The sequence below is a fragment of the Pan troglodytes genome, chromosome 18, assembly GCF_028858775.2.
Source record: "Pan troglodytes isolate AG18354 chromosome 18, NHGRI_mPanTro3-v2.0_pri, whole genome shotgun sequence".
In the NCBI taxonomy this organism is placed as follows: domain Eukaryota; kingdom Metazoa; phylum Chordata; class Mammalia; order Primates; family Hominidae; genus Pan; species Pan troglodytes.
The window spans coordinates 62,707,674-62,734,169 of NC_072416.2; the positions used below are offsets into that span (position 1 = coordinate 62,707,674).

Below are 26,496 nucleotides of genomic sequence, written 5' to 3' on the forward strand. Positions count from 1 at the left end.
GTGTTTTGTGGCCTCTTTATGTTCTGCTCTTTTCCCCTTTAACATAGATCCAGGGGATTGTAAAGATAAATTTTGTTGGAATATACAATTGTAGACACTAAGAGCTGGAAGGAACCATAAAAGCTACCTAGATCACATCAAATCTCTGGCAGAAATGGCAAAACAGGAACCTTGCTCCACTCTGGAAAACATTAAATCAAACATAGCATCAACTAAACCTGAGTCTCCCTGTCCCTCTCTTCCATCACTAACCAGGACCCAGATGCCTATGTAAATAATCCCAGTTAGAAATGCATTCATCATATAAAAACTCAACAAATGAGTGCCTACAGGAAATACCACTCCAATAAATCTTGCAAAATGTCTGCTATTCACCATCTTCAAAGTTATGAGCATATGGAAATGAACATAATGTTTGCAATTAAAAGACTTACTTGACTTCAGGTACAGAAAAAGCATGTCTGAACCTTTCAAATGTACTTTATGAATAAGGTTCTATAAAAGTTGGAGTATCCTTTATTACATAGAGATTTATCATTTATTTCTTAAAATTGTATTCTTTCAGTGTCTTCCTTCTTCCCTCAATGTGCTTTACAAGCATACATTACAGAGATGAAATCTGAAATTATTCCATGTATTTCAAAAGGAAATAGGTAATAATATTTTGTTGATGATCATTAAAATGACTTTGCAGTAGCTATTATGAACTGTGAAACTCGGAATATTAATGCCTCCCACTCATGATTATTTTAATGAGATATTCCATAAATTCTCCATCAAGCCATAATTCCCTTTATAGTACTTACTTATAAGGGTGTGTTTCTACAAAGTATTTTTGGAAATTAAATCATTTTCCTCTTCATTGCTTCCAAATGGAGATTTCTCTCTTTTAAGAAGTCAGCAAGATGAAGTCAAAAAATTTAACCTCTCGGGGTCTTATTATGCTCACTTGAGTTTCTTCAACACAGGGATTAGCAAGTTTTTCTTTCAAGGGCAAGCTAGCAAATATTTTAGGTGGTTTGGACCACCAAGTCCCTGCTGTAGCTACTTAACTTTGCTTCATACAGCCAAAGCAGCCATAGACAATATATAAATGAATGGGTGGGGGTGCTGAGTCCCAATAATACAGGCCACAGGCTGAATTGGGCACAGGGGTTATAGTTTGCTGACTCGTGTTCTTCAAAATCCTATTCAGATGCTTTTCCTAGTTATCTATGGACCCTCTAAACACAGGAATCTCACAATATCTTGTAAAGTCTTTTTTTGTTTATTTGTTTTTAATTTGAGGATCTATCTGATGTTTACAAAGTAATTTTAATTCACTGAAATAAATGTATATTCAAACTTTGGGAATTACTGAAAAAAAAAGTCCTACTTTTACAGGATGCTTCTTGAAATATATTGATCCTGCCCTCATGTTCTATTGTTCATTTATTTTCTGGGCTCCAGTTCCTCCACTATACAAAGATAGTAGCACAGTTTTAATTCCTTCCTCATTCTTGCCAATTCCCTCTGAACACAATTCACTTGTCAAAGTTCATTTAGAGTGGTACCCAGAACAAAAGCCAACACTCCAGGTGTGGAATGGCCATCGTTCCCCAGAGTAGAAGCCTCATTTCTCTCACTTTAGGCATTCTGTTTCTCTTAGCACCATTCACAAACACATTATTTGACCAATCATGAGCCAACAATAATTTATACTTCAAGGGAATAATTTAAAATAGGAGGTTTGCCGTGGGAAAGAGAAATACCATATACAATTAATAGCGGGACAGAAAGACATGTGTTTTGTACACTGGCATCTTGGAGGCCAGAGGAGTAGCTCCCAAGGCCTCATGGGGGAAAGAGCTGAACTTCGGAGGCGGCGATGTAACCTTGTTGTGTGCTGGCAGGATGTTTTCATGTCCTGTGAATTAGGGTTAACCTTTGTGTTGCCCATGAGGAGGTTGGAGAAAAGCTACCAATGCAAATAAAGTTTCTCTTCCAGCTATGCCTTGCTCGGAAGATTAAATCAAGGTCATCCTAAGAGTGGTTGTTTGTCTTTATTTTGGGGAATTCCTGCACTGGTGTTATATCTATCTGTCTATTGGTCTAAGAATAAACGATGAGGCTGGATTTAACAAACACTTGATTTTTTTTTCTTTCTGCAAGTGCATGCTTCCTCTATCCTGACTTGGGTTCTCCTGCTCTGAGAGCTTCATTCTCAAATGTAGATGGCCAGCCCAGAATACTGCCTGGATTCCTCATTAAGAGGCAGGTAGATTTGGAACCTTGTGACTTGCTCTGCAGGAGCCCTGAGAATGACAATCCAGGGTTAACAGAGGACTTGGCAGAGCAAGAAGGAAAGGGCAATGATCAGAGCACAGGCTAAATGTGGAGTCTTCCGTCTCCTTCCATTTGGCTCTGCAAGGTCAGAGGTTGATACAAGAAGATTGTACAACATAAACTAAGAGTGGTCTGTCTCTACTTTCTGACAGTTTCTGTGCATTTGGTACCACTGTGCTCACTTGCTATACATCAGTGATGCTTAACCTCTCTGCAGCCTTCTTCACACTCCTGCCATTTGTTCTTAAAAGGTGTCCTTATGCCTCTGATTTAAAACCACTGGAGGGGTTAGTTATTAAAATTATAGATAGAGCATAAATGTGCAAGAAAGGTTTTACTATATTTTTATTTTCAAAGTAGTTCTTAGAATACATTCAACATTTTCAAATTCAATGTTTCTTGTTTATTTTTTATTAACATATTTTGCGAGGTCAATCACTCCTCTGTTAGAAATTTTGTATATGTCTTTGGAAAAATGAGACACCTTTGTTGAAATAGACTTGTGTGTGTCATCACTCACACATAAGTGGTTCCAGGTCTTTGCTTAATGTGCAAAGTGACAATAATTCTGTCTGGCACCTAGGTCTGCAGCTCTGTCTTTACAGTTGTGACAAAGGATGAAACTTGAGCACATCAGACATTCTCCAACTTGAATATAATTTTCTTCATTTGTAGAAACTGGCTCTTCCTTCATCCTTTCTGTCACAAAATATTGCTGAGCTCTTGCATTGTGTCAGGCACTGTACTAGATGCTAATATTTGAGACACAACCATGTAAAAGCTTGCATTTAATGTGCTTCTCCTGTCATATCCTTATCAGGAAAGATTCCAACCCTCAATTTTTTTTCTACACTAAGATCACCAGGGTGAAAAACATCCATGGGAAGGATAATTATAATATTGCAAATAAATATAACTTTAGGCTGAATGTCAGCAAAATGGCAGAATAGACCTCTTCTGTGCTCATATCCCTATACAAACATCAATTTGAACAACTGTCCATGCACAAAACTATCTTCATAAATTATAAGGAAACCCGGTGATAGATTGCAGCACATGAATGTAGCACAGAAATATAAAAAGATTCATTGAGGAGAGTAGGAAGCAGGAGAGGGCAATGAACCAGATGGGTACCCAGAGTGAAAACCAACATGCCAGGAGTAGAATGGCCACTGTTCCCCAAAGTAAAAGTTTCATCTCCCTCATTTTGGACATTACTTTACTCTTAGCACCATTCACAAAGCCACTATATGACAGATCATGTGCCAACAATACAAAGGCTCATGTACATCACCCATGTCAGTCCTCCCCCAGGCAGTACAGTGTGGAGAGAGATACCCCTGAATGGGAGACGGGGAATTATGTGAACCCTAGACTTTGCCTCAGACCCCAAAACTGAGCCTTTCCCAGTATAACACGGCACTGGTAGGCTCCCAGGGCCCCACACTCCAGTCCAGTACCTGCAGGCTGAGCTTCCAGGTGCATTCAGATGCCACGTGAGATCCTACAGCCGCAGGCTCCAGGCCAGTTCAGTGAACCATTGGCCCCGGGCTACAGATCAGCCCCAGTTCTGGTTCAGCCAAGTGACCCAAGGCTTCAGGCTGCCCCAGCATGAGGCCTACCCCACAGGCTATCTCTAGGGCCACTCTCATGCTAAGCTGATCCCCATGGTCCCAGGCTTCAGGGCAACCCCAGCACCAGGCCAGGCCCTGCAACTCCAGGTTCCAAGCTCATTTGAGGTTCCAGAACAGCCCAGAACCAAGTCAACCCACACAACATTGACCTTCAGGCCCACTCCAGCACTAGGTTAGCACCTAAGACCTCTGGTACCAGGTCAGCATCTGCAGACACAGGTTTCAGGCCTGCCCACTGCCAGGCTGGTCCTTGTGGCTCCACCCTCCTGAACGGCCCCTCTGGCTCCTGCTCAAGCAGACCTAGGATTTTGACCTGTTCCACCCTACCCAGGGACCAGGCTTACCCCAGTAGACCCTAGCACTGGGCCCACCTCCAAGGACTTAGGCTCCAGACTGGATCTCATTGCCCCAGAACCTAGACCAGTTTAACTGACCTAGACTCCAGGCCGGCCCCCACAAACTCAGGCATTATTTTAGCTCCTGTGGCTTTAAACTCCAGGACAGCACCTGTGATCTCAGATTCTAGATCAGCACTGGTGTACTCAAGTTCCATGTCTGTTCCAGCACTAGGCCAGTCCCAAGCTTCATGCCAGTCCTAGGCTCTGGTATATCCAGGATCTAGTCCTGCTCTGACAGAACTAAGGTCTAGACCCAGCCCTGTGGACCCTGTTGCCAGGCTGGCCTCCACAGACTGAAGTTCCAGGATTACATCTGCAGACTCAGGCTCTAGGCTAGCTCCTTTGGACCCAGAAACCCAGGCCCATCCCTTAATACCCAGCCTCAAAGCCCATTCCAGTGGAGCTAGTCTCCAGGCCCACCCCAGTGCCTAGCCAGCTCCTGCATACTTAGGCTCAAGGACCCACCCAGTGTCATTTCAGCTCCTCTGACCCCAGGCTTTAGGGTGGTCTCAGTAGACACAGGCTCCAGGCCTGCCCTCACAGACCCAGGCTCCAGTGCCATCTCTATAGATCAAATCAACAGGTCTAGCTCGGTGAATTCAGGCTCCAGGTCTAACCCCACAAACCCAGCTCACATACTCACTGACCCAGGCACTAGACCAGTCTACCCAAGGACTCTAACAGCAAGCCTCTCCCGGTGGCCTGCCCAGAATTTCTGGACAGGCAGACCATTTTTAGGATTCCCCAGAAAATAAGCCAGTCTCCAGAGATTGAAATAAATCCCTACTTTTTCAAATGTTTAGACACCAATGCACAGCCACAATGATCAGAACAATCAGAGAAACATAACTCCGACAAAGGAATAACAAAGCACTAAAGCCACCCCTAAAGAAATGGGGATTTATGAGCTGTCTGACAAATAATTCAAACTAACTGTTTCTAAGAAAGCTCAGCAAAACTCAATAAAATACAGAGAAACAACTTAACAAAGTCAAGAAAACAATAATCAAATTAATAAATTTAACAGATTGAGATTACTTTAAAAAATCAAACACATTTTGCAGATGAAAAATACAATAAAGGAAATGAAAAATGTGACAGAGATTGTCAACAGCAGAATTGATCAAGCAGAAGGAAGAATCTGTGAACTCAAAGATAAGTTATTTGAAAATACATAGAGAAGAAGGAAAAAATAGAACGAAAAAGAGTGAAGAAAGCTTATGGGATTTATGGAAAAATGGAAAGAGCCAATGTTTGCATTATAAGAGCTTGAAAGAAGAAAAAAGAGACAAAAAACAATAAAACTTAAAGAAATAATAACAGAACACTTTCCAAACGTGGAGATGACAGGAAGGTCAAAGGTCTCCAATAAGATTTAACCCAAACAAGGCTGTACCAAGATATATAATCAAACTGTCAAAAATCAAAGACAATAAGTATTCTGTATTAAAGAAGAGAAATGGAGCATGTCACATATAAAGGAGTTAAAACAAGGCTAGCAGAAACTAGCCTTGGTTAGAAGTGAAACCTTATAGGTTTCATGTCTCAGATGAAGCCTTATAGGCCAGGAGAAAATGGGATAATAGATTCAATTGTCAAAGGAAAAAAAAAAAAAGCCTATCAAGAATATTATAAGTGGAAAATGCTGTCCTTCTGAAACAAAAAGAGAATTTCTCAGACAAACAAAAGCTGAAGGAGTTCATCACCACCAGACCTGTCTTATAAGAAATGTTGAAGGGAGTTCTCCCAGTTGAAAGAAAAGGGCACTAAATAGTAACATGAAAACATAAAAGAATGAAACTACCTGGTAAAAGTACACAGACAAATTCAAAATGTTCTAATACTGTAATAGTACTGTGTAAGTCAAATATATTTAAGATAACATGTTAGGAGACAAAACTATTACTACTAATAATAGCTACTGTAACTTTAAAGAAATATACAATGTAAAAAACTGTAAATTGTGAAATCAAAAACATAAAACGTTAGGGAAGGTGAAGTAAAAATCTTGGGTTTTTTTAATGCAATTAAATGTAAGTAGTTATCAACTCAAAATGGCCTGTTATATCTACAAGATGTTTTATGTAAGTCTCATGATAACTACAAAACAAAAACTTACAGTAGATACAAGAAAATAAAAAGAAGGAATTAAGGCATTATACTAGAGAACATACTAGAGAAGATCACCTAATTACAAAGAAAGAAAAGGATCTACAAAATATCCAGAAAACCTATAACAAAATAGCAGTAGTAAGTACTTACATAGCAGTAATTAACTTGAATGCAAATGTTGCAAATGCTTTGTCACTTCACATGTGAAAGTTGTTCCTACGTTTTCTACAACAACTCTGTCTTTCAGGGAAAAATATAAACCAGTAATCAAATAATTACGTTATCCAGCCCCTTTAACCCACTTAGAGTTTCTTAATAATGTGAAATAACTTCACTCTGGCTACTGTTAGGTTTATCCTGGTTTTATCTAATATAAATTTGATATATTTAAGTATTTGAGTGTATATGCTATGCATGCTTGTTTCCAAATCATCAAATAAACCATTGTTTCAGCTATAAAGAAAGAGATTTTCATGTTGCACATTTGAAGAATACATATGAGTAATTATCTAGCTACATTAAATACACAATAGAAAAGCAGTGCTCTCTATCAATTTATTAACAAAAGAAATAGAATCAATGATAACTGAGAAAATGTGCTCCCCTGAAGTTGACTACGTTCACTGTGGTAAGCAAGGCATCCTTTGATTAGGATGAATGGGTTTTGCAGCCTTTTCATGACTGTGAAACACACAATCTGTAATGAAGCCGTGAGGTACTTCTTTCTTAGAAAGCAATTCTGGGATTTATCCAAGCTTAGCAAGGGCAGCATTGGTGTAGATCCATCCATATGTGACAATGTGTTTTTATGCTTTTAGCAGAAGTCTTTGATAAGCTTGAACATATCATTGTCTTTTCTTTTTGGATGCAATGGTTCATAACACAAGCCTTTGTCTTTGATCACTTTCTCTTGTATAAAGTACACAAACACTGACAGCTGAATGCAGTGATCAGCTGTCGTTGTCTCATCAAGTTGAATAACCAAGCACAAGGAGCAAATCTTGATGTATTCTATAACCTGCTGCGAGTGATGCTTGTTAGTTTTATTAATTCTAACAAGTCATTCCATTTGACAGTAAAACATTGAGAAGCTATTTTGTTTTTTTAAGTGTACAACTTACAATACTATTTTGTTATATTATCAATGTTTTGACTATAGCAAAACCTTCCCCCACACCACTCCTACGCATATATATATAAAACTATATATAACTATAAATAACACATATATATAACTATATATATAACTATATATATAACATATATATATAACTTTTTACTAGTGCATATTCTTATGCTTCGATGAAAAGAACACAATTCAAGCTTGCATAAAAAAAGAATAAATAACTTTATGAGCTCATGTAATTGAAAAGTCCAGATGTGAGTATGATCTCAGACTTGGCTGGATCTAGGGGCTCTTCCATGTATTTAAGATATGGCTTTTATTCATCATTTTTACACTCTGTTCTTCTCCATATTTTTGTTTTCAGTATAAAAATATTTTCTGGCCGGGCGCGGTGGCTCACGCCTGTAATCCCAGCACTTTGGGAGGCCGAGGCGGGCGGATCACGAGGTCAGGAGATCGAGACCATCCTGGCTAACATGGTGAAACCCCGTCTCTACTAAAAATACAAAAAATTAGCCGGGCGTGGTAGCGGGCGCCTGTAGTCCCAGCTACTCGGGAGGCTGAGGCAGGAGAATGGCGCGAACCCAGGAGGCGGAGCTTGCAGTGAGCCGAGATCGCGCCACTGCACTCCAGCCTGGGCGACAGAGCGAGACTCCGTCTCAAAAAAAAAAAAAAAAAAAAAAATTTCTACATATTTTTGTCTCCCCACCACCTAGTAGCTGTAGATATACATCCTCTGATTTTTAAGTTTAGCAGAAAATTATATCTTCCTCTAAAATTAAGAAAAAAGGTAGAGTTTAGCCTTGGAGACTCAATGGCTCAGAATGGCTCAGTCTGGGCTATCTCACTGTCCCTAAATAAAACTCTGATGCCTGGTTGGCCAAACCTGGTCGCATACTCAACTCCTGACACTAAACTTGGAGTCAGCTTCACCAAACCCAGAAAGACTAAAGATGTCTCCAGATTCAGGGTACTCTTACTAGAAGAAAAGGTATTGGATGCTGAGCATATAGAAACATCAAATATCATATTATAATTATAATATAAATATAATATTATTCTTACACTTCCCAAGCACCTCTCCAATGATCAATTTGCAAGTGCTATCAATATTTTATTGCCATATCATGATCTGGTAGATTTCACTGTGTGGAGGTCATATCCAATTCCATTCCCAAATCATATTTCAGTTCAGGAAGCATGTATAGATTGATATTGACATTTAAAAATAATCTGTTGCACAATGACATTGAAGACACTGAGATCTGTCCATTTTAAGTCATCTAGGAATAGCCATTAGCAACAAACACGGTCTTTCCATTTGTAATTTTTCAACATGACATGGACAAAATTCACAGACAGTAGCGCAAACGGTATGGGTTTTTGTTCGTTGCTTTCTTTGTTTTTGTGGGACTGCTCTCTTTCCAACTCACATAGTCAAGGTCTAACCAAATTCAAGGAACAATTTTTCACAGTCAAATCATCATATTGGTGAACATCAAGGAAATCATTAAAATGTGGAGGATCAGATTTAACCATGACTATGGAATTTAACTCAAGTAACTTCTTTCAACTTATCTCACCACTATAGAATCCTTGCTGGAGTCGCTATGGTCATAAAAATGCCAGCACAGATCTTATCTTGACATAGCCAGCGTTGGTGAATCATATGCCTATGTTAGCTGTTTCAGCTTAATTTATATACTTAATGATTTGACTTTTAAACAAACTACATGTGTCTCCCATTCCAAGACAAAGCAGCTTCCACTCTTACTTGCCAAGCATTGTTTCACACCCTGAAAGGCAAATGTCTTCATGCCACAGTGTTGTGTGAAATGAAAGCTACATACTGGGAAGTCCAGTATACAACAGTCTCTACCAGAAATACTCAATGTCTACATATGCATATACAGTAATATAATCAGGAAAATAGAAATGTCACTTTCTGCTTCCCATGACTTTCATCTTGCTCTTCCTTATTTCACCTGTACCAAAACCATGCATTTCTCACTTACTTGCACATCAATTTCTGCTGGACACTCACAGATCCAAACCATGCATTCCACTTTACTCTCTCATGAAATCAAAGAATCTCTGCGCTGAATAATGTCTTTCAGGTTGCCTGGTTGTATATTTAAATCACCTATAGAAGATTCCCTATCTTAGAGTCTCTGCTTTATAATGGGAGAGGTATTTGAAGTGGTCCAAATCACAGGTGCTGGGGGCTAGCACCTCTAAACCCAGCTCCCTCATATGAATGGGCGATCTTGGTAATTTGCTTACCTCTGTTAAGACCCAATGTCATCATATGGAAATAATAATAGAAATAATGGTGTCAACCTCCTGGGACATTAGCACAAAATTCATGAGGCAATGCCTATACAGTGAGTTTAACACAAAGCTATGTTTGTGTGGTAGAAGCTCAATAACTGATAAGATCTATGTATCTATCTATATGTCCATATTTATATTTCTATTTTCAATAAAGTTTAATTTTATAGCTACTACACACTGAAAAATGTAATCAGGATAATACAGAATGAAAGAGGAAAAAAATCACACATAATTTCTCCAATGAGATGCAAATTTTATTGAATTTGGTGCTCTTCCCTTTAAGCTTTTTTCCACTGAATGTTTTTCTTTTCCATAGCTGAGATCATATTATGTATATATTTTGGAAACACATTTTTAATATTATAACATAAATAATTCCCCATGTTACTAAAAATGCTACATAAACATCATCACTAACGTTTAAATTTTCACCATGCAGTCTTACCCCGATTTAATTAACTATGCCCCTGTTTTTGAACATTGAGGACAGACATATTTTTCAAGCTACATTTGCGTAAAACATGAGAACTATCTATATTGACACAGGGTTTGTTGGAAAGGAAACAGGGTAATATACACTTAACATTACCAGGCGAAAAAAGATATTGGATAAGATACAACAAACGGTCTTTCTTCTAGTTTTTGATTATATTAATATTAATATTATTAGCAATAATAACATGTATGTAAGTGCCTACTATGTGCCAGGCATGCTGCATTATTTAATTTTGTCATGCAAAAAGACTCGTGAGGTAGGTTTCATAGAAGAGGAAACTGAAGCATAAGAGGTGTAAGCAAAGCTCATGTCACTAGTGACTGAGTCAGAATTTGAATGTAAATATGTCTGCCTAAAATATTCTTGTCTTTTCACAAAATCCGGTGGCCAGACTACTTCAGTCTGCCCATAATTCTCACTTTGGGGTCAGGTGGACCCCCTAATAGCCATAGCAAAGGTAAGTTTCTTGATTGGATTCCAAAAAATACACAGATACTAATAAAAAACAAACAAACAAACAAATAAAAAAAACACACACAAAGAAAACCTTTTTTAAAAAAGAAGGAAATGCAGCTAAACTCCGTGTGACAGGTTTAGTCCAAGCCAATTGTGGTGACCCCATTCCCTCTGCCAGTGATAGATTTGATAATGGGCACATGACCTAATTCTGGCAAATAAATTTTGAGAAGATTTCTTTTGAGAAAAAGAAACAGGGCAGGAATTCTGGGAAACAATTCTTCATGATGAAGAGTACCAATAAGTAATGATCCTTCTTCTTCCTCTTCACATTTTTTTCTGGGCATAACACCTGGAACTGCTACAAAGTCCTTGTTCCTGGGTTGAACATGAAGTTAGCACAAAGAATGTCAATGTGGAGGCATCATACAAATATGAGTCATTAAAGATCTGTCACATTATCCTACCTCTGGACTTGATGTTATAGAAGATAATGAATTTCCTTATTGTTTCAGTCTATTTTGAGTAAGGTCATCTGTTACTTGCTGCTAAAGGCATTCTATCTGATTTCAAGAGGATCTTTAGTAGCCTAAGACTCTTAACTCACTCTATCTATCATTGCATTACACTTATTAAGTGTGTAAGGATTTTTACCACATTTCTACATCTATCATCTAAAGAGAAATGCATAACTTACCCCTGATGGTTTTTGGACAAACTTCATTATTCCATTTAAGTAACGGAAATCTGAAAATTACAAAAACTAAGTAACTTGAAGAAAGTGGCTTGAATAAGTGTCTGTGTCAGAATTTCAACAACAGTACCCTGGCACCAGGGTGCACGTTTTCATGTGAATTCACATATAAACTCACATTTGGATGCTGCCATATGGTAGCCTCAATACTTTTATGTTCACCATTCCACTTGATTTTTGACATCAAATCTATCACTTTGCAAATGCAGTTTTATTATGTCCACTCTTTAATGTACTGTAGTCCAAGAAGGCATGTGAGCTTTTCAAGGTGACATAGCAAGGAAAGAGAAATGGGCAAGACCCACTGTTCTGGAATCAATGTTTTTGATGTCCTCCTGGATTCATTTGTTGAAACTTTGCCCATCCATGTGATGCTATTAGGGAGTCGGATTTTGGGAGGTAATTAGGATTAGTTGAGATCATGAAGGTGGAGTCTTCATGAATGGGATTAGTCTTCTTATAAGAGTCAGAATTGAGCTTGCTTCCCTCTCTCTGCTGTCAGACCAGTGAGAATCCAATGAGAAAGCTATAGTCTGCATCTGGAAGAGGACCCTCACTAGAACCTGAGTGGGCTGGAACCCTGATTTTGGACATCCAGCCTCCAAAACTGTGAGAAATGTATTTCTGTTGTTTTTAAGCCATTTGGTCTATAATATTTTTGTTACAGCAGTCCAAGCTGGCTAGGATGCCTACCCTGATGCATAAAAACAGATCTGCTATGGCAAAACAGTATTGTTCACCATGCAACACTCTTTCTTTCAGTCTCTTTCATAGTAGAGTTAAGGTCATGTGGCTAGTCTGGCCAATGGGCTATGAGCAAAATTGGTATGAATTATTCTTGGCCCAAGGTAGTTAGAAAAGGATGTAATTTCTTTATGGCCTCTTAGACGTCTTCCATTATTTTCATGGCTGGAAGTGAAGAGCACCACCATACCAGAGTTGCTGAAATGAAGCAGCCAAGGCCCAGCCTAGATGTCCCAATTGATGATGGATGAGAGTGTTAAACCTCCATCCTGCACAGGATGGAACACCAGGAGCCCCAAATCTACGTGTAGGTTAACATTAGTATGAAATTAAATCTGACATGTTCAGCCACTGAAATTTTGGGTGTTTGTGTTACTGCAGCACATATATCCTATTCTAACTAATTTAGCTGCTAGAATGCCAATAGCTGGTTGGTTTAACCAGTACCTAAGGAGGGGTTTCGTTTAACTTTTGAATACCTGGTAGACCATTTCAATGTATAATATCTTTCTAGGTTTTCAGCCTCTACTTTAAAGTCCTCGGATACAAAGTGCTGGTGCTTTTTAAAGCTCTTTCTTTACTTTGTTTTACATGGGTGAATAGTTGCTTTATTTATTATGCAGTTGGTGGTGGTTATGGAGATTTTTTCTTCACTATGCTTCAGATTTATAGAGCTGGGCTGCCCTTTTATTAGGCAATATATTCAGTTTGGCATTCTTAGGTGCCTAGAGAATTTGGCATAGATATACTTTTATCATAAAAAAATTCTCATAATGATTATTATTAGCATACCCTGTTGTTTATCAAACTCGAGTGCAAAAGAAATGCATATGTAGTTTTGAGAGCCTAAGTCTTTTGGTCTTTGAGTAGAATAAAGAATGGCATAAATATTCCTGAGGCTTAGTGAATATACTCGCCAAAAAATTACATGAGCTACTAAAATTACAAATAGAGTATTGCTGCTGGTATCCTTGAAACTAAGGTTTCCCTACTGTACAATGGATTTAACACACATAAATTTCCCTATTATAGCTCCAGGGCATAGCTACAATTTACTTGAATCTTGAAAGCATCAAATCCCAACTGACTGCTCCTGGGGAAAAGAGAAAAGCTCCATCTTTCACCCCTAACATTGCAGAGCCTGAGGAAACATTGGCAGTCACCTAGTTGGAACTCCATAAATTACAATTTAAAAAAGCCAAGAGAATAGGAAATAATTTTCAAAAGGTGGCAAAAGTAGTTAGGATCTAGCCCAATGTTTTTCTCTATTTTATGTCTTCTTCTAGATCTCAAAAAAAGAAGCAATGGGACCACATCATGCGTCCTTCCTCCTGCTTTCTAAAGCAACGGTCATCTTGCTCCATATCTTAGGTTTAACAATAGGAAAATATAGTCTTTCAGGCTGGGCATGATCTCTGTGTATCAATTAATACTACCATTTGGGCGGGGTGCGGTGGCTCACGCCTGTAATCCCAGCACATTGGGAGGCCAAGGTGGGTGGGTCAAGAGTTCAGGAGTTTGACACCAGCCTGGCCAATGTGGTGAAACCCAGTTTCTACTAAAAATACAAAAATCAGCTGGGCATGGTGGCACGCACCTGTAGTCCCAGCTACACGGAAAGCTGAGGCAGAAGAATCGCTTGAACCCAGGAGGCGGAAGTTGCAGTGAGCAAAGATAGTGCCACTGCACTCCATCCTGGGCAGCAGAGCGAGACTCCATCTCAAAAAAAAAATAAAAATAAAAAGAATTTTAAAACACTACTATTTGTTGAACACCTGCCCAGTGGTCAAAACTAAACTACAGGTTTTTTTTGTTTGTTTGTTTGTTTCTTTTTAATTCTCACAACAATCCAATGAGATGGAGGTCACCATTTTAGAAGGTTCAGAAAAATTAAGTGATTAGTCCTGAGTACATGGAGAGCAAGAGATAAAGACAGAATTCAGAGTCAGATCCCTTCTCTCCAGTGGTCCTATGTAACACTGTCCTCAGGAACAAAGTAAAGCGTCATTATCCCCATTTTACAGAAAGAAAGCTGAGTCAAAAAATGTTAAACAAATCATTTAAAATATCACATTGACTCAGTGACTGAGCTGGAACCAAGTATGCCAAAATTTCCAATGATCAGAGATTATTTTTTGCTCCTAGCTAACCCATTATTCTCTGTGTTGAATTCAGTGGCATAAGAAGTGAAGAATGGAATGAGTATGGTCAGAAATACATTTTGTTCTCATTGTAAACTTTTGTTTTCCAGATAAAATGAAGTGTCTACATAGTATGTGTATCTCACCACTTAGAACGTATCCAAGAATGTTTTTTATTATTATTTTTATAAGGCTAGCGAGGAGGTTGTCTGGCACACGACAGCACTCACTGAGGTTTTGCTATTGTCTTTGGAAAGAGGGCTGTAACCACAAGAGCCAGGCAAGATCCAGACATGGAGAAATTCAGAAAGTTGCCTTGAGACCTCATGCCTTGTGATCTGTCTCATAGGAATCTCTAAGCATCACCTCTTCAGCAGAACACTTATGTCCTCATAAATTATTTATTTCAGAGCCTACTTACTTCTGGGATAAAGGTGATCGGCCCAAAGTCATAGAATTTAGACAATGAATGATCTTAAAAAGTAGCAAGTATGCTATCTCATTTTGCAGATGAGAAAGCTGCGATTTCAGAGAGGAGCAGTAGCTTATCAAAGGCCGTGCAAGTCAATTTGTGACAAAGTGTAAACCAGACAAAAGGTTATCACAAGGCTCATATCATGGCCAGCTGAATGACTGAAAATCTGGATATATACTCTATAAACAATGTCATGGTGCTGTGGCGCAAAGAAAGTTGAACTGCAGAAAAAAAGAAGAGTGTGATGGTAACTCTAAGCCAAAGGCAGAGGAAGAGAAAAAAAAAGGAATTAAAAAAATTACTGTGTATTCAGTTAGCCAGCATTGATTAGTCACCTCCTCTGTGGGAAAGCATAACCCTATGCTCAGGGCGGTGAGGGGACAAAGTGATTACACTGACCCTGTCTTTAAGGAACTTAACGTTTTCTTAGGGGAGCATCCACCTAGTCACAAAGGTTGGAAGAGTTACATTTTGGAAGAGCAGTACAGATAAATTGGTTTAGAGAATCAGAGAAAGAACAGATGTCAGAGATGATCAATCATTGTCAGCCTACTAAACTGCAAGGAAATCTGCTCATAATTTGGGGGAAGGTCTTATGTTGTTAGAGTTCCTGCAATTCCTCCAGCTTGGGAAGACACACTAAAAAATACAGAGCAGCTGGTTAAAAAAAAAAAAATGTGTTATGCCTTCTCTTCACCACCGCCCTCCATCCACACTTCCTCCTCAGACTCTCCTTGCATATTCTTTTTCCATTCAAGCCTGCCTTATGAGTTCACCATAACTTAATTGCACATTTATTGATGTCTACTCTCTGCTGACCACAGAAGAGGCTATTTTATGTACATCTCATCAACTGTTTACCACATAGTAGACACATGATGTAACTAACTCCATTTACATATGGGAAAAAGGGGATAGAGACTTTAAGCCGTTTGCCAAAAGTCACACAGCTAGAATGCACTGGAGACTGGATTTCAATCTCGAAAACAAAGCTCCAACTATGAAGGAAAATAAAATGATCAAGTGAACTACATAAAATAAAAAATATACATGCATAAAATACATCATTAAATCTATCTGTAAACTTATCCAAATGATAAATATCAATATAGCTTAAATATTTACCTTAACGTCTTAATTATAGCTTAAACATCATCTATATATCTGTTTACCTAGATGAGACAGACACACACACATATACACATACACACACACACACACACAGAGAAAGACAGAGAAAGAAAATTTACATCTTAAATTATATTTATTTATTTCCATACACGATTACTGAATATTGGAGGCATGAGGACACTATTCTCACAAAGTCCTGCCACATAAGGCAAGTCAATTTCCCCTTCTTGGGCTTCAGAAAAAAACAAAAGCTGATAAAAATGAAGAAATATGCAATGAATTAAATAAAATATGTAGATGTCAGCTTCAAACATTTCTGGTTGCAAAATCCAGGTTCAATATTTTACTAGCTTCTGAACAAGTAACTTTATCATTTTATAACAGTATTGTCATCTGCAAAACAGGAAAACGATAGTAAATATCTTACATGGCTGTTCAAACATTAAACAAAATTGTGTATTTAAAATACTGAGTACATTTCTGTTTAGAAAAAAAAAACTCAAACTGTGCTATTCCCTCACTGCCACACCAACATAAAAATAATCAATACAGATGACTTCTGTTAAAAAATGGGGTTTGGGGAGGGGTTCTTGTCACCACCACAGTTACTTCTGCAGCAGGCACCAACTGGGTGTCTTCCAGTTCAATTCTCATATTGTCTACCTGGAGAGAGTGTCAGATCTCACAGGTTGAGGGCTCAGTCTCAAGACATCCCCCCCCGTTGAGACACCAGTTCCAAGTCCAGGTCTCTGGAACTTCTGTATGACAGGCTTCAAGTTGGGGTTCCCACAACCCCCTCTTTGGGTTTGATTAATTTGCTAGAGAGGCTCACAGAACACTTACCAATTTATTACAAAGTATACAACAAAGGATACAGATGAGGAAATGATTAGGGCATGGTATGGGGAGAGGGGCACAGAGCTTCCATGCCCTCCCTGGGTGCATCACCCTCCAGGAACCTCCATGTGTTTAGCGATCCAGAAGCTCTTGAGCCCCACCTTCTCAGGTTTCTATGTAGGCTTCATTATATAGGCATGGTCAACAACCGTATAGAAATGCCACTGGACAAAAATCATATGATCGAAACCCAGCAAGACCTGCCAGAATTTTCTTGGCCTCTCTGTGTAGCATTCCTTCCTCTAGTATATGGGGCAAGACCCTCTCTGGAATGAGCATTTTTTGACCCAAAGTTGGATTAGAGACCTACCTTGGGCTGGTGGAAGGAGGACAGGAGAGTGTCGGAAAGAGAGATTCTGTTTCCTGATGCCTGCCTCTGAGGCCTAGAAGCACCCTCACATTATGACAAGGGCCATGGGAGTTATGAGCTTCCTTTTGGACATGAATTTAGGAAAGGACAGAGCATGTAAGTGTTTTGTAGAAGTAAAAGCCTCACTCACAACCAGTGAGAGAAGAAAGCAAAAATTTCAACTACATCAGGAACAATAACCAGTTGCATATGTGCTGACTACCTAAAGAAATTCGCATAAGTGATTGAGACAACCTAAATTGAATTAAAACCTAAAGTAAATTGAAATGTCCCTGATTCTGATGAGCTTGGAGAGCTGACACTGGCTCCTCCTTAGAGAGTGGGTATCCCTTTAAATGCCCACTTCCTCAGAGATTTCTTGACCTCCCTGAAAAGATAAAGTCTTGTTAAAAGGATTTGAAGAATCCCATAGTTCTCCTTCACACTGTCCATTTTCTAAGACCCTGTACTTCACTCTGAGATCATCTGTCATCTTAGATAGTATGCAATCATTTTGAATGGCCTCTGCTTTCTGTCTCTATCACTGAATGGTAAGTCATTTGGGGGCAGAGACATATCTCTCTTGTTCAAAATTTGCCCTCATCTTGCCTATGACAGCACCTGGCACAAGTGGCAAATAAAATAAGGTGAAAATAAGCATGACAGTGATTGTTAGGGAATGAAAGGAAGGAGAAAGAGAGACAGAAATGTGGGAGAAGGAGAGATGCTGGAGTTTCATGCTAATCTTTTTTTCTTCTTTTTTTTAATACTTTAAGTTTTCGGGTACATGTGCACATTGTGCAGGTTAGTTACATATGTATACATGTGCCATGCTGGTGCGCTGCACCCACTAACTCGTCATCTAGCATTAGGTATATCTCCCAATGCTATCCCTCCCCCCTCCCCCCTCCCCACCACAGTCCCCAGAGTGTGATATTCCCCTTCCTGTGTCCATGTGATCTCATTGTTCAATTCCCACCTATGAGTGAGAATATGCGGTGTTTGGTTTTCTGTTCTTGCGATAGTTTACTGAGAATGATGATTTCCAATTTCATCCATGTCCCTACAAAGGACATGAACTCATCATTTTTTATGGCTGCATAGTATTCCATGGTGTATATGTGCCACATTTTCTTAATCCAGTCTATCATTGTTGGACATTTGGGTTGGTTCCAAGTCTTTGCTATTGTGAATAATGCCGCAATAAACATACGTGTGCATGTGTCTTTATAGCAGCATGATTTATAGTCATTTGGGTATATACCCAGTAATGGGATGGCTGGGTCAAATGGTATTTCTAGTTCTAGATCCCTGAGGAATCACCACACTGACTTCCACAATGGTTGAACTAGTTTACAGTCCCACCAACAGTGTAAAAGTGTTCCTATTTCTCCACATCCTCTCCAGCACCTGTTGTTTCCTGACTTTTTAATGACTGCCATTCTAACTGGTGTGAGATGATATCTCATAGTGGTTTTGATTTGCATTTCTCTGATGGCCAGTGATGATGAGCATTTTTTCATGTGTTTTTTGGCTGCATAAATGTCGTCTTTTGAGAAGTGTCTGTTCATGTCCCTCGCCCACTTTTTGATGGGGTTGTTTGTTTTTTTCTTGTAAATTTGTTTGAGTTCATTGTAGATTCTGGATATTAGCCCTTTGTCAGATGAGTAGGTTGCGAAAATTTTCTCCCATTTTGTAGGTTGCCTGTTCACTCTGATGGTAGTTTCTTTTGCTGTGCAGAAGCTCTTGAGTTTAATTAGATCCCATTTGTCAATTTTGGCTTTTGTTGCCATTGCTTTTGGTGTTTTGGACATGAAGTCCTTGCGCACGCCTATGTCCTGAATGGTAATGCCTAGGTTTTCTTCTAGGGTTTTTATGGTTTTAGGCCTAACGTTTAAATCTTTAATCCATCTTGAATTGATTTTTGTATAAGGTGTAAGGAAGGGATCCAGTTTCAGCTTTCTACATATGGCTAGCCAGTTTTCCCAGCACCATTTATTAAATAGGGAATCCTTTCCCCATTGCTTGTTTTTCTCAGGTTTGTCAAAGATCAGATAGTTGTAGGTAAGCGGTGTTATTTCTGAGGGCTCTGTTCTGTTCCATTGATCTATATCTCTGTTTTGGTACCAGTACCATGCTGTTTTGGTTACTGTAGCCTTGTAGTATAGTTTGAAGTCAGGTAGTGTGATGCCTCCAGCTTTGTTCTTTTGGCTTAGGATTGACTTGGCGATGCGGGCTCTTTTTTGGTTCCATATGAACTTTAAAGTAGTTTTTTCCAATTCTGTGAAGAAAGTCATTGGTAGCTTGATGGGGATGGCATTGAATCTGTAAATTACCTTGGGCAGTGTGGCCATTTTCACAATATTGATTCTTCCTACCCATGAGCATGGAATGTTCTTCCATTTGTTTGTATCCTCTTTTATTTCCTTGAGCAGTGGTTTGTAGTTCTCCTTGAAGAGGTCCTTCATATCCCTTGTAAGTTGGATTCCTAGGTATTTTATTCTCTTTGAAGCAATTGTGAATGGGAGTTCACTCATGATTTGGCTCTCTGTTTGTCTGTTGTTGGTGTATAGGAATGCTTGTGATTTTTGTACCTTGATTTTGTATCCTGAGACTTTGCTGAAGTTGCTTATCAGCTTAAGGAGATTTTGGGCTGAGACGATGGGGTTTTCTAGATAAACAATCATGTCGTCTGCAAACAGGGACAATTTGACTTCCTCTTTTCCTAATTGAATACCCTTTATTTCCTTCTCCTGCCTGATGGCCCTGGCCAGAACTTCCAACACTATGTTGAATAGGAGCAGTGAGAGAGGGCATCCCTGTCTTGTGCCAGTTATCAAAGGGAATGCTTCCAGTTTTTGCCCATTCAGTATGATATTGGCTGTGGGTTTGTCATAGATAGCTCTTATTATTTTGAAATACGTCCCATCAATACCTAATTTATTGAGAGTTTTTAGCATGAAGGGTTGTTGGATTTTGTCAAAGGCTTTTTCTGCATCTATTGAGATAATCATGTGGTTTTTGTCTTTGGCTCTGTTTATATGCTGGATTACATTTATTGATTTGCGTATATTGAACCAGCCTTGCATCCCAGGGATGAAGCCCACTTGATCATGGTGGATAAGCTTTTTCATGTGCTGCTGGATTCGGTTTGCCAGTATTTTATTGAGGATTTTTGCATCAATGTTCATCAAGGATAGTGGTCTAAAATTCTCTTTTTTGGTTGTGTCTCTGCCTGGCTTTGGTATCAGAATGATGCTGGCCTCATAAAACGAGTTAGGGAGGATTCCCTCTTTTTCTATTGATTGGAATAGTTTCAGAAGGAATGGTACCAGTTCCTCCTTGTACCTCTGGTAGAATTCAGCTGTGAATCCATCTGGTCCTGGACTCTTTTTGGTTGGTAAACTATTGATTATTGCCACAATTTCAGCTCCTGTTATTGGTCTATTCAGAGATTCAACTTCTTCCTGGTTTAGTCTTGGGAGAGTGTATGTGTCGAGGAATGTATCCATTTCTTCTAGATTTTCTAGTTTATTTGCGTAGAGGTGTTTGTAGTATTCTCTGATGGTAGTTTGTATTTCTGTGGGATCGGTGGTGATATCCCTTTTATCATTTTTTATTGTGTCTATTTGATTCTTCTCTCTTTTTTTCTTTATTAGTCTTGCTAGCGGTCTGTCAGTTTTGTTGATCCTTTCAAAAAACCAGCTCCTGGATTCATTGATTTTTTGAAGGGTTTTTTGTGTCTCTATTTCCTTCAGTTCTGCTCTGATTTTAGTTATTTCTTGCCTTCTGCTAGCTTTTGAATGTGTTTGCTCTTGCTTTTCTAGTTCTTTTAATTGTGATGTTAGGGTGTCAATTTTGGATCTTTCCTGCTTTCTCTTGTGGGCATTTAGTGCTATAAATTTCCCTCTACACACTGCTTTGAATGCGTCCCAGAGATTCTGGTATGTTGTGTCTTTGTTGTCGTTGGTTTCAAAGAACATCTTTATTTCTGCCTTCATTTCGTTATGTACCCAGTAGTCATTCAGGAGCAAGTTGTTCAGTTTCCATGTAGTTGAGCGGCTTTGAGTGGGATTCTTAATCCTGAGTTCTAGTTTGATTGCACTGTGGTCTGAGAGATAGTTTGTTATAATTTCTGTTCTTTTACATTTGCTGAGGAGAGCTTTACTTCCAAGTATGTGGTCAATTTTGGAATAGGTGTGGTGTGGTGCTGAAAAAAATGTATATTCTGTTGATTTGGGGTGGAGAGTTCTGTAGATGTCTATTAGGTCCGCTTGGTGCAGAGCTGAGTTCAATTCCTGGGTATCCTTGTTGACTTTCTGTCTCGTTGATCTGTCTAATGTTGACAGTGGGGTGTTAAAGTCTCCCATTATTAATGTGTGGGAGTCTAAGTCTCTTTGTAGGTCACTCAGGACTTGCTTTATGAATCTGGGTGCTCCTGTATTGGGTGCATATATATTTAGGATAGTTAGCTCTTCTTGTTGAATTGATCCCTTTACCATTATGTAATGGCCTTCTTTGTCTCTTTTGATCTTTGTTGGTTTCAAGTCTGTTTTATCAGAGACGAGGATTGCAACCCCTGCCTTTTTTTGTTTTCCATTTGCTTGGTAGATCTTCCTCCATCCTTTTATTTTGAGCCTATGTGTGTCTCTGCATGTGAGATGGGTTTCCTGAATACAGCACACTGATGGGTCTTGACTCTTTATCCAACTTGCCAGTCTGTGTCTTTTAATTGGAGAATTTAGTCCATTTACATTTAAAGTTAATATTGTTATGTGTGAATTTGATCCTGTCATTATGATGTTAGCTGGTGATTTTGCTCGTTAGTTGATGCAGTTTCTTCCTAGTCTCGATGGTCTTTACATTTTGTCATGATTTTGCAGCGGCTGGTACCGGTTGTTCCTTTCCATGTTTAGCACTTCCTTCAGGAGCTCTTTTAGGGCAGGCCTGGTGGTGACATAATCGGTCAGCATTTGCTTGTCTGTAAAGTATTTTATTTCTCCTTCACTTATGAAGCTTAGCTTGGCTGGATATGAAATTCTGGGTTGAAAATTCTTTTCTTTAAGAATGTTGAATATTGGCCCCCACTCTCTTCTGGCTTGTAGGGTTTCTGCTGAGAGATCCGCTGTTAGTCTGATGGGCTTCCCTTTGAGGGTAACCCGACCTTTCTCTCTGGCTGCCCTTAACATTTTTTCCTTCATTTCAACTTTGGTGAATCTGACAATTATGTGTCTTGGAGTTGCTCTTCTCGAGGAGTATCTTTGTGGCGTTCTCTGTATTTCCTGAATCTGAACGTTGGCCTGCCTTGCTAGATTGGGGAAGTTCTCCTGGATAATATCCTGCAGAGTGTTTTCCAACTTGGTTCCATTCTCCGCATCACTTTCAGGTACACCAATCAGACATAGATTTGGTCTTTTCACATAGTCCCATATTTCTTGGAGGCTTTGCTCATTTCTTTTTATTCTTTTTTCTCTAAACTTCCCTTCTCGCTTCATTTCATTCATTTCATCTTCCATTGCTGATACCCTTTCTTCCAGTTGATCGCATCGGCTCCTGAGGCTTCTGCATTCTTCACGTAGTTCTCGAGCCTTGGTTTTCAGCTCCATCAGCTCCTTTAAGCACTTCTCTGTATTGATTATTCTAGTTATACATTCATCTAAATTTTTTTCAAAGTTTTCAACTTCTTTGCCTTTGGTTTGAATATCCTCCCGTAGCTCAGAGTAATTTGATCATCTGAAGCCTTCTTCTCTCAGCTCGTCAAAATCATTCTCCATCCAGCTTTGTTCTGTTGCTGGTGAGGAACTGCGTTCCTTTGGAGGAGGAGAGGCGCTCTGCGTTTTAGAGTTTCCAGTTTTTCTGTTCTGTTTTTTCCCCATCTTTGTGGTTTTATCTACTTTTGGTCTTTGATGATGGTGATGTACAGATGGGTTTTTGGTGTGGATGTCCTTTCTGTTTGTTAGTTTTCCTTCTAACAGACAGGACCCTCAGCTGCAGGTCTGTTGGAATACCCTGCCGTGTGAGGTGTCAGTGTGCTCCTGCTGGGGGGTGCCTCCCAGTTAGGCTGCTCGGGGGTCAGGGATCAGGGACCCACTTGAGGAGGCAGTCTGCCCGTTCTCAGATCTCCAGCTGCGTGCTGGGAGAACCACTGCTCTCTTCAAAGCTGTCAGACAGGGACATTTAAGTCTGCAGAGGTTACTGCTGTCTTTTTGTTTGTCTGTGCCCTGCCCCCAGAGGTGGAGCCTACAGAGGCAGGCAGGCCTCCTTGAGCTGTGGTGGGCTCCACCCAGTTCGAGCTTCCGGGCTGCTTTGTTTACCTAAGCAAGCCTGGGCAATGGCGGGCACCCCTCCCCCAGCCTCGCTGCCGCCTTGCAGTTTGATCTCAGACTGCTGTGCTAGCAATCAGCGAGACTCCGTGGGCGTAGGACCCTCCGAGCCAGGTGTGGGATATAGTCTCGTGGTGCGCCGTTTTTTAAGCCGGTCTGAAAAGCGCAATATTCGGGTGGGAGTGACCCGATTTTCCAGGTGTGTCCATCACCCCTTTCTTTGACTCGGAAAGGGAACTCCCTGACCCCTTGCACTTCCCAGGTGAGGCAATGCCTCGCCCTGCTTCGGCTCTTGCACGGTGCACGCACCCACTGGCCTGCGCCCACTGTCTGGCACTCCCTAGTGAGATGAACCCGGTACCTCAGATGGAAATGCAGAAATCACCCGTCTTCTGCGTCGCTCACGCTAGGAGCTGTAGACCGGAGCTGTTCCTATTCGGCCATCTTGGCTCCTCCTTCCATGCTAATCTTTTAAATCCAGGTTTAGAACTTTTCCTTTTATTGCACCAGATTCCGTCCTTCTCTTCTGTTTTCCTCAATTTGTAAACTTTTGTTTGTTTGTTTGTTTGTTTGAGACAGAGTCTTGCTCTGTGGAAAGCACTGGTGAGATCACATCTCACTGCAGTCTTGATCTCCCAGGCTGAAGAGGTCCTCTCAAGTAGCTGGGAGTACAGGTGTGCACCACCACACCCAGCTAATTTTTGTATTTTTGGTAGAGATGGGGTTTCACCATGTTACCCAGGGTAGTATCAAACTCCTGAGCTCAAGCAATCTGCCTGCCTCTACCACCCAAATTGCTGGGATTCTAGATATGAGCTGCTGTGCCTGACCATTTTAAACTTTTTAAAAAAAGTAATTCAGATTATTGTGCAGCTACATGTGGGGCTGGCATTTTAGAAAGTGTGGGGGAAGCTTTTTATACTGGCTGGCTTGATGCATAATTTGACTAACACATCAAACATAGGCAATGGAGAACCTGGGGTACTGTAGTCATCAGCTCACTTTTATTTTTTATTTATTTATTTTTGAGACAGGGTCTCACTCTGTTGTCCAGGCTGGAATTCAGTGGTATGATCTTGGTTCACTGCAACCTCCGTCTCCTGGGTTCAAGCAATTCTACTGCCTCAGCCTCCTGAGTAGCAGGGATTACAGGTACACACCACCACACCAGGCTAATTTTTGTATTTTTAGAAGAGACAGGGTTTCTCCATGTTGATCAGGCTGGTCTCGAACTCCCAGCTTCAGGTGATCTGCCCGCCTCAGCCTCCCAAAGTGCTGGGATTACAGGCATGAGCCACTGCGCCTGGCTCTATCATTGGCTCACTTTTAGTTGAGCCCAAATAAGGCACTCCCCCAAATAAGGGGGAGAAAAGTGATGAGCTTGCCGACAGCTAATCTCGGCCACCTTGATACGGTTAGCAGATTTAAGATCTACAACACCACTTCAAGGGTGGAAATGGGTGCTTTTAACAGACAACACTCTTTGAACCTGAATCTGCTTCAGTCATGGGTCACCTTAATCCTTCCCTAGATTGAGGAGTCAGTCTCCTAATGTTTGCTTTTCCCAGGCATATCTTTACAGACAATCGGAAATACACTAAACTCCAAGAATGAGTCCAGCCCATGCGACATCACTGTACACACAGCGTTTTCTCTGGCTCATGTTGTTGATATGGGCTGGTCTACTACCCTGTCTCAGTCATCACCCCTGGTTATCCGGCAAGGCCCCAGCATTTTCTAGATACCTGTTAGTACCTGGCACACTGCCAGAAGGAACCTCAGAAGATGAACCATCATCCTTCCCTCCCATTTTAATATAATGATTGAATTGGGGTCAGAGAGGAGAAATGACTTGGCTGAGGCCTCAGATTGTGAACCATTATGATAGAGCTGTATCTAGAACCAGGTACCCTTGATCAAAATTGAGAACCAGGTATGCTTGACCTGAGTCAGGTCTACCACTGGGAGAAAATTCCAACTTTTAAAAAATTTTTCTTTCTTTTTTTAAATGCATTGTAGATACTGGAACAGGCCCAAGTGGCAGGGCCACTTCCATGGCCAAATATCCAGGTCCTCATTACACAAAGTCACTGATCCTTCTCGTACTTTTTCCCTTAGTCAACAGAAAGGGGAAGAGGCCGCCTCTCTTCTCCTATTTTCATTAAAGGCCAGGCTCAGGGGAAAAAAATCCCTCTCTCTCCACCCCAACACACACATATGTCTTGATTTAAACTAAAACTTGAGGTCTACTAAATAACTCACTAAATACAGGGTCACACAGGATGTAGACTGTTTAAATCCTATTACAGTTCATTTTAATGTAAATTTAGTGATCACTAAGGGGTGCCCTAAAGGTGGTGACTCTGATCCCTGGTGCAACTGCTCTCCCCAAACATCTTGGAAAAATAAACAGAAAGAAACGAGGTCCACATTTTTCATGTCTGTTAACTTTGCCACATGAGGCAACCACCTAGGTTTCTGTAATAAGAAACTGTTATAATTAAGCCCTTTTCTCCCCCATGCCACACTGGTGCTCAGAGTCTGCAGGGAGCGATAAGAAAGTTCTGTTCTACTGAATGTTTTGACATTGTCTTTTGAAATGCACAGCTATAGAATATAAAACCTTTTTTTATTTGGGTTGTGGGAGACTGAAAATTGTATAAGCAATTATATGTGAATTGGAAATGCAATCTTAAATGTTGAACAAAGGTATATTTTCTCCTAATTCCAATGAAGCTGTATTTTTCTAATGGACTCCCATGATTCAAACATATATAAAGAGAGAAAAAAATATGTTTAAT

The 26,496-nt window shown here is 40.0% G+C and overlaps 2 long non-coding RNA genes across 3 annotated transcripts in view; one reads left to right on the forward strand and one right to left on the reverse strand.

Moving 5' to 3' along the window:
- The window catches only part of LOC134808819 (uncharacterized), a 234,065-nt gene that overhangs the window by 100,429 nt on the left and 107,140 nt on the right, over window positions 1-26,496 (forward strand). The gene's annotated exons all lie outside the window — the stretch shown is intronic.
- Window positions 16,222-26,496, reverse strand: part of LOC134808818 (uncharacterized) — a 243,714-nt gene continuing 233,439 nt past the window's right edge. The window contains exon 8 of the long non-coding RNA XR_010152629.1: window positions 16,222-16,519. This is a non-coding gene — a long non-coding RNA (uncharacterized LOC134808818). The remainder of the gene's footprint in view (window positions 16,520-26,496) is intronic.